Source organism: Callorhinchus milii, unplaced genomic scaffold, assembly GCF_018977255.1.
Source record: "Callorhinchus milii isolate IMCB2004 unplaced genomic scaffold, IMCB_Cmil_1.0 Scaffold3, whole genome shotgun sequence".
NCBI lineage: Eukaryota > Metazoa > Chordata > Chondrichthyes > Chimaeriformes > Callorhinchidae > Callorhinchus > Callorhinchus milii.
Window position 1 is genome coordinate 61,390,716 of NW_024704744.1, and position 8,725 is coordinate 61,399,440.

The following is an 8,725-nucleotide window of genomic DNA, read 5'->3' on the forward strand; positions in this document are numbered from 1 at the left end:
CCGGGACTTACAGAAAGGTATTTCAGGGTAGATAGAGCACTTTGCTTTTTCAGCAGAAGCTGAATGAGAACCGTGAGCAAGGTGTGGAGGCCCAGCCAGAGAATGTACCAATTGCTGTAATTCCTGTAAACTAAGCATTTTCATCGAAGGCTAGGCTGTCCTGATCTACCTGATTTTTAAAAAGCAAAGGCTCAACAGATCGATGTTTGTTTATTCATGTGCAGTATAAGCAAAACTACAATGCGAACAGACCACTTACTTCAATTTGCTGTTTTGCGTCTATCACAAATGAAACCACTTTTGATATTGACAAGCTTGAATTTAAAGTTAGCACAACAAATCCAGTTTGTCAGTACCGCAAACTGGACAGCAATATTATCATTCAGAGAAAGACACTATAGTTGAATAAAATTTTTGAACTACCAGATGTGTTATATTGTTTTATACAAAAGCATGCTAATTATTGAAATAACTGTAATATGTAGATTAGAATTTTGTTCAAGAGAATTAAAGAAGAATGTTATTCAGCAATTGCACCATAACAGCTTGTTACCATGTCGCTATTTGCTTTACATGATTGTTACTGGTTATTCTGACAGATCCATTCTATTCTATCGACCATATCACAACCAATAAATACACTGTCCCTGTCCTCAATGCCTGTTCTCAAGAACCGAACATTCAATTCTAGGACTTACTTATTTGGAAAGCTGTGTATTTGACACATGCGGAAATCTATCACCATGCTTAAGAGTATCCAAACCAGACTGAGAGTTCCTCATATGTATTCCACTTACACATGGGAATTATCCTGTGTCTAGAAAGGAATGTGCACTTTCCCCCTCGAGGGATACACACTCCTTACCTACGGAGAGGTAGGTTTAAGGGGCGGGCTGGCAAGAGCCAAGGCTTGGGTACCTCAGAGTGTGCGTTACAGGTTAATCAACTAAAACCACATAGCCCTGTCTTGCAATTCTCCCACCACTTGACACCCGGTGTGTAAGGTAGGTCTCAAATAGCAGCACTCTTACCTCAGTCTTATCTTGGTTTCTAGCCTCACATCTGGACTTGGAACCTATATAGTGCCAACTGAGACTCCAATGCAGTGCTTGGAGGGTGCTGCATTGATGTAGGAGGTGTCCTTTGGATGAGACATTAAACTGAGTTTGCCTGTCCAGGACATTAAAAATCCCACTGCACTATTCAAAATGAGAAGAAGAGTTTCTCCCATGATTTTGGCCAACAAATCCCCTCAATTAAAATTGGTCATTCTCTCCATGGCTGTTTGTAGGGTAATAATGTGTGCAAAATTGGCTGTTGTATTCACCCACAGCATATACACAGTCACACCACTTTACAGTACATCTTATGAAGTTCTTTGAAAGGTCTTGATGATGTGATAAAATGCTGTATCAAATGCAAGGATCATATTGTTCAGTTTAGACCACCTTATAAGTGAGGGCTTTGGCTCTTTCGCTTGCAGAGTTAACAGGAGCTGAGCGGAAAGAATCCTTTCCTCCAATGACTGGTCTTCCCCTCCAAATCCTGCTGATGAGCCAAAATTGGCTAGTCTGTCATCAGCAATGCCCTGGAGCACTGCAGACCCGCTTGGCTCAGGAACTTGCCTTCTGAGACCGCTTGAGAGGGTTGACTTGATTCCAATATTCTGTTGCCAAGCCAATAGCCCAATTGTAACATCCCCACTACTGCTTGTGTTGAAACTAGCCGGCTCCGAACTGAGGTGTTAGCCTAGCACAAGTTATAATAAATAATAATAATCCTTGCATTTGATATAGCGCTTTTCACATCTTCTAGACATCTCAAAGCGCTTCACAGAATATACTGTAAAGTGAATTGACTATGTATTTGTGGGCGAAACGCGACAGCCAGCAGTGACCCTCAAACAGTCGTGGATTGAAGTGATCAATTTATTATCATTTCTTTTTTCTTGAGGGATTATTATCAGGCGTGTGGAGTATGGAAACTTGCCTAAGGTTTTGCTCTGCTGGGAATCGAACCCAGGTCTCTCGCTTGTGAAGGAAGCACTCTAACTAAGGTGGAGTCCTGTAGCTCAGTGGTTAAGGTGTGCTGAGGTGTAAAGGAATTTGTAGGTGAAGGTATCTTGAAATCAAACCTTTCAGGAGTAGGAAGTCAGTGGAGCTTGGCAAAGACTGAGGTGATTGGGGTGCAAAGTTTGGTACAGGTATGGAAGCAGAAGGTGGAGATTTGTATGAGTTGTACCTTGGGGATGGTGGAACTGAAGAAAACAGAGAGGAATGTGTTTGAGAAATGAAGGCAGGAGATGACAAAGGTGTTCAGTCTTTCTAATGAAATATGATGAACAACTATGATTTCAAAATAATTTTCAATTCAGTTCTTAGGTCTGCGTCCTGAGTGTGTGCTCATTTGTTTCTTCTTATGCTAATGTCCTTAACTAATATTGTTTTGGATTTTTAATTCTTTGTTGACAGCCCAAATTAGCAAAGTATCTGAAGACTAATTAAAATCCTTAGGGTGAGAATAGGGTTTAATTAATGCATTGAAAAGAAAAAAATAACATTTCACCTCTGCAGAGACTGTATGACTTACGATGAGCAAAGTTCCTGGGTTATAATAATTATAGTCTTTCTCTTTCTAATTCACTCATGCAGAAGATTTGTTGAATAAAACTGTCTCAATATGGGCTCAAAATGATGTTCGTGCACTGGTATTCTATCACTCTTAAAAACCACAAACGTTTGCCACAGGCTTTTAACCCCAAGGAAATCCAACTACAACAACAAGATTGCATTTATAGAGCGCCTTTCACGTTGGGAGGACATCCAAAAGCGCTGGACAGTTGGGTCGGGACCCGAGCAGGGGGGAAATGGTCAGGGTGAGGGGAGGGAAGGGAGGGAGCGAGGAGGGGTAGAGAGTCGAGAGGGGAGTTGAAGGCACAGTTGAAGAGAAAGGTCTTGAGACCGGTCTTGAAGGAGGAAAGGGAGGAGGCGGCGAAGGCACTGGGGGATGGAGTTCCAGAGCTTAGGGGCCGAGAGGCTGAAGGCCCGGCCACTGATGGTAGGGCGGTTGGGGCGGGGGATGTGGAGCAGACCAGAGCCAGAGGAACGGAGGGTACGGGTAGGTAGGTAGGGGGATAGTAGGTTGGAGAGGTAGGAGGGAGCAAGGCCGTGAATGGCCTTGTAGGTGAGGATGAGGATCTTGAATTCGATCCTCTGGGGGATGGGGAGCCAGTGGAGGCGAGCGAGGGTGGGAGTGATGTGGTCGCGAAGCCCGGTGCGGGACAGTACACGAGCTGTAGAGTTCTGAATGCCCTGCAGCTTGTGGAGGGAGGTGCCAGGAAGGCCGACGAGGAGAGAGTTTTCATTGTTCACAAAGAGTGGGTTAGCCTGTGATGCAGGGAGTTCAGAGACCAATGCACAAACTTTGTACATTATTTCCATTCTGACTAACTCTGCTCAGGCTCCTCATGGTAATCTGAATATCAGATAAATAGTTGTGAAGCCCCAAAATAATAATAATAATCCTTGCATTTGATATAGCACTTTTCACGTCTTATAGATATCTCAAAGCGCTTCACAGAATAATATAATAATAATAATCCTTGCATTTGATATAGCGCTTTTCATGTCTTTTCAACGTCTCAAAGCGCTTCACAGAATAGACTGTAAAGTGAATTGACCGTATATTTGTGGGCGAAACATGGCAGCCAATTGTGCACAGCAGTGTCCCACAAACAGTCGTGGATTGAAAATGACCAAATTATTATTTTTAGTTTTTGGAGGGATTGTTAGGCGTGCGGAATAAGGAAACTTGCCCAAGGTTTCGTCTTGCCTGGAATTGAACCCAGGTGTCTTGCTTGCAAGGCGAGTGTTCTAACCACTGAACTACAGGACTCCACTGTATATACTGTAAAGTGAATTGACTGTATATTTGTGGGCGAAACACGGCAGCCAATTGTGCACTGCAGTGTCTCATAAACAGTTGTGGATTGAGTGACCAACTTGTTATTGGGTTTTTTTTCTTGAGGGATTATTATCAGGCTTGTAGAGTAAGGACACTTGCCCAAGGTTTCGCCCTGCCGGGAATCGAACCCAGGTCTCTCACTTGTGAGGCGAGTGCTCTAACCACTGATCTACAGGACTCCAATACCCTGGTCTGAACTGAAGGGAGATGTAAGGGAATTCTTCATAAATTCTCCATCAGAGATAAAGAGCTCCAACACATAATGTTCTCCTTGGGGACTGGGACTGTGGTCACAATTTGTACATATGTTGCACAGAGGTCTCTGGTGTACACTAACTTGCCATGGTAGTTGCAATGTATTTATATTTTTGTATCTCACAACCAACGGTTGCAATAACTTGCAGCACGGGTCTAAGCGCGTTAAGTTTGAATGATTGATGTGGTACTTTCCCCTAGCTAAAAGGGGTTTGATTTCAATAGGAAGTGGATAGCAATGTTTACTTCAATTTGTTTGGATATTCACAACCATTTATTAAGGGAGAAGAGCATAATGGGCTGACACTGGCCTCCTAAGTTTTGTTCCAAGTAGATATCACAAAGACTCTGTCTGGTAATCTCTTGCTGAGTTTTGGGGAACGAGGTTGACCACAACTCTCGAATGTAATTGTATGAATATGTGCACGATAATCTGCTGGCACTTTAACACCAGAGTGTAGTGCAGGAGAGAGTGAATGGCCATGCAATCTGTTGATAGTTAAACAGGACTGCCACTCCTCCATAAAGAGCAGATAAAATTCCTCAAAAAGACAGTTATGCTTTCTTTATAAATCCTGACATATGGGACATAAGGCCTGCATGGTGGTTTGGCTTGTTGCTTGCTAGCTGCAAACAAAAACCACATCAGAAGATAAGTTCAAATGAAGAAGACCTTTCAACCCAACTTCCAGGATACACACCCTACCATGCTCCCATCACAGCATCAAGCTGTTTCTTAAATGAGTTCATTGTCCTGGCCTCAACCTGGTAATCAGTTCCTGTCACTAAACTCTCTGTGTGAAAAAAAAATATTTCCTGGAGTATGTCCTGAAGTTACCCTTTGCAACCCTGAACCAGTGCGCTTTTGTCCTGCTGACTTAGCATTTCTGAAAGTATTGTTCTGGATTTATGGGAGTGTTGCTCCACATTAGTCTCTTGTAAGTGAACAATACAATGCCACCAGTTTGCTACTCAGGTGCCTCCTGTAAAGTACCTTTGCAGAAATGAAGACATGTTGTAAATTTATCTATTGGTATGCATTCTATCGCTCAAATCCTTTGCTAATATGAAAGACTCTAATTATTTCCATACCACCACACATCACGTTGATAAATTGATAAAATATTTCTTTGGCATTTTGACAGAATCAGCCATAGCCTATATTAATACAATAACCGTAATACAATAACCACACCATCAAACTGCAGGAGACCTTACTCAGATATGTGAAATCAGAGAGTTCAATCCTGATCCCATTACCTTGTTTGAAAAGAGAAGGGAGTTCCTCCTAGTGTTAGCAATCTTTGAGATAATTTGGTCATTCACCTCATTGCTGTTTGCGGACCCTGCAATGTGCAAAATAGCTGCCGTGCTTGCCCACAATAAGCAGTCACCATACTTGAAAATAATTACTGGTGAAACGCTTTAACCTGTTTTGACATAATGTGGGATACTGCTGTGCGCAATTGGCTGCCACGTTTCGTCCACAAGGTATACAGTCAATTCACTTTACAGTGTATTCTGTGAAGAGCTTTGAGATGTCTCGAAGACGTGATAAGGCGCTATATCAAATGCAATGATTATTATAATACGGCAATACCAAAATGTAAGTTATTTCTCTCTTAAATTTAACTCTTGTATCCTCTTCATAGCTTGCTGACTTAAGAGATGGTAGCATTCTTGTAATCCTGTTCCAATGATATTGCTGATAGTGTGGCCCAGAGACAAACACGATTCCGATGTCAGCTGTTGGGTAGTTAGAAGAGCTAGCACCTCTGCTAAGTAGAAAAATGTGAGAATATGACCTCAATCTAAAACTCAATAAAAATTAATTGCAAATATCTCCTTGTGTTCTTGAAGCATGAACACCTAAACAAAATATTCCAAAAAAAAGTTTGCTTCTTAAAAAATTGCTCTAACATAAACCCTCTAAACTTAATGGTTGAAAAGTCAGCAGTTCAAAATGCTTTTCGAGCCTCATGGAATTTACATGCACTCTATTTGTATTGTTTTATTGTGTTACATTTGAGCGCTTCAAAATCTGATGTATCGAAGGCAAGAACACATTGCCATAATGCACATAAAGCATTTTACAGTCGGTTTTGCACTTTTTCAATTTTCTTTTTCCAGCAATGTTTTAATAGGATATGATTTGCATAGCCAGTACCATTAGTGAATTACCCCAAGACACCAATAAATTAATTGGACCTGAACAAGCACAGAAGTAAAGCCTGAAGGTTCCTTTCCCTCTGAAACGTGATTTAATTAACTTAACATCTCCTGGATGGAGGACAAATCTGAAGTCAAAAATGATACTCTGAGAGAAGATTTCATTCATCAAGACGGAATCTTCCCTCAGGGCACCATTTTTGTATACGTCTGTTCAAAAATGGAACTTCTATTCTAGTTGTACACATGGATTTATCGTGAGAAAACACATGGCCAATTGTTTTTTACCCCAAATTAGAAAATACCCTTCCACTGAATGCACTCTGTGGTGAGGTATTGAGCTATAAAAACATGCAGATTCTGGGTATGATTGCAGTCCATGGCAAGCTATCTGATACTAACTACGTTACACAACTGGCCTCAGAACTCTGAGAAATTTATTAGTCTGGGTTCCTACTTCAAATCACTGGAAACAAATAATAATAGTAATCCTTACATTTGATATACTGGCTTTAAAATCAGGGAGACATCTCAAAGCAATTCAAATAATTATACTGTAAAGTGCAGTGACTATGAACACAGTATCCAATTTATACCCTGCTGTATCCCACAAACAGACATGAAGTGAAGGAACAATTTTATTTTGGGGATATGTTAGCCGGGACACCAGCAGAAACTCCCTTTTCTCTTTTTGAATAATGCCATGGGATCTGAACAGGCAGATGGGACCTCGGTTTGACATCTGATCTGAAAGATGGCTCCCTCCAACAATGCAGCTCATCCCCTGCACTGTAATGGAGTGTCAGCCTAGATTACATGAATCCAAAGTCCTGACTCAAAATCTTTCAATCCAGAGATGAAAGTGCTTCCAATTGAGCCAGGGCGACACACAGACAAACTACACATATGAGCATGTCAGATGAGAACAGATGTCAAGATCTGACGCACTCAGGTGTATAGTCAAATAACTTGACAGTGCTCACTGTTCAGGCTTGTGCATGAAGAAGAGCAAGTCAAAATGCAACACCTCTGGAATCCTAACCCAGCATGATTTTCAGTGGGAGTGACGGAGGGAGGGTGGGGCGGGTGGTGGGGAGAGGGAGAAGAGGATGGGGGAAGGCAATACCTTGGAGGAAAGGAAAATAAAACCGGAATGTTACAAAGGAGAAAATAGTTATTTTTAATGTGTGTAATTCAATGATGGTTTGCTTTGGCATTGATCTCTCTGTTCTTTTGCTCCTTTTTCTTTCTACTGGGGGTTGGTTGGCCTCCAGTACTTTCTCCTAGGGCAATTGTTCTCATATTCTAAGCATTATAAGACACTACCCCACATAAAGGATGCCATTTAAATGCAAGTTGTTGTTGTTCATGAGTAGGTCTCAACAGTGAATTTTCCCACGTTGTTGAACCATGGTGTCATTACCCTATCTGAGCCTGATCCCATCTTCACTTGACACCCACAGACACAAACCTCTAATTAGGGTCACAGGACATCAATACATAGCTGCAACCCTGGTTAATGTTACTCACCCTGCTCCCTTGTAGCAGTTCTTGGGCTTTCCTCTCTGTCCCCAATGGAGATCAGTTAAATCATCACAGAGATTCAACCTGGAATCTTCTCAGATCTGTATGTTCAGCCGTGCAGTAGGAAAACTCACCAAGGAGAATGCTGGGAATCAGTGGATTCCCAGTCCACTGCATGGTAGAGAACATGAATACCACAGGACAGAAAAGAGGCACTATAATAATAATTCTTACATTTGGTATAGCATCTTTCAAGTCAGGAGGATGTCTCAAAGAGTTGCAATTCATATGCTGTAAAGTGTACTAGTTGTGTGTTTTGTGGGTGAAGCAATATCAGATGCAAGGGTTATTACTAGGAATAGAGGTAGTGGTAATATTTATACACATATCCATTATCAATGTTATTTTTGCTGATGTGCAATAACATTGCACAGACGTAAAAATATTAATGCTGTATAACATACTTTTAGCAGTGAAGACAATTGTTTTCTTTTGAATTGTATTGAAGTAGAACATTTAACAGGCATGATGAGATCAATATCAATTTTATATATTCTACATATATTATTGAATTACAAATATCACAATTTGAAAAGCATAAATTATGCAATAAAATGCACTACTACTAAATTAAAATTGCCATCAAAAATAGATATGTGAAATATTAGAACTGCTGGAGTTTTGTAATCATACTAGAACATAGAAAATATTATTAATAAATCATAAACCATGACAGCAAATATATTTCCAAACCGGAAATATCAAATGCTTGTGAGAAACCAGGCAGGCCCTTTAAATCATTTTGAAAAATAGA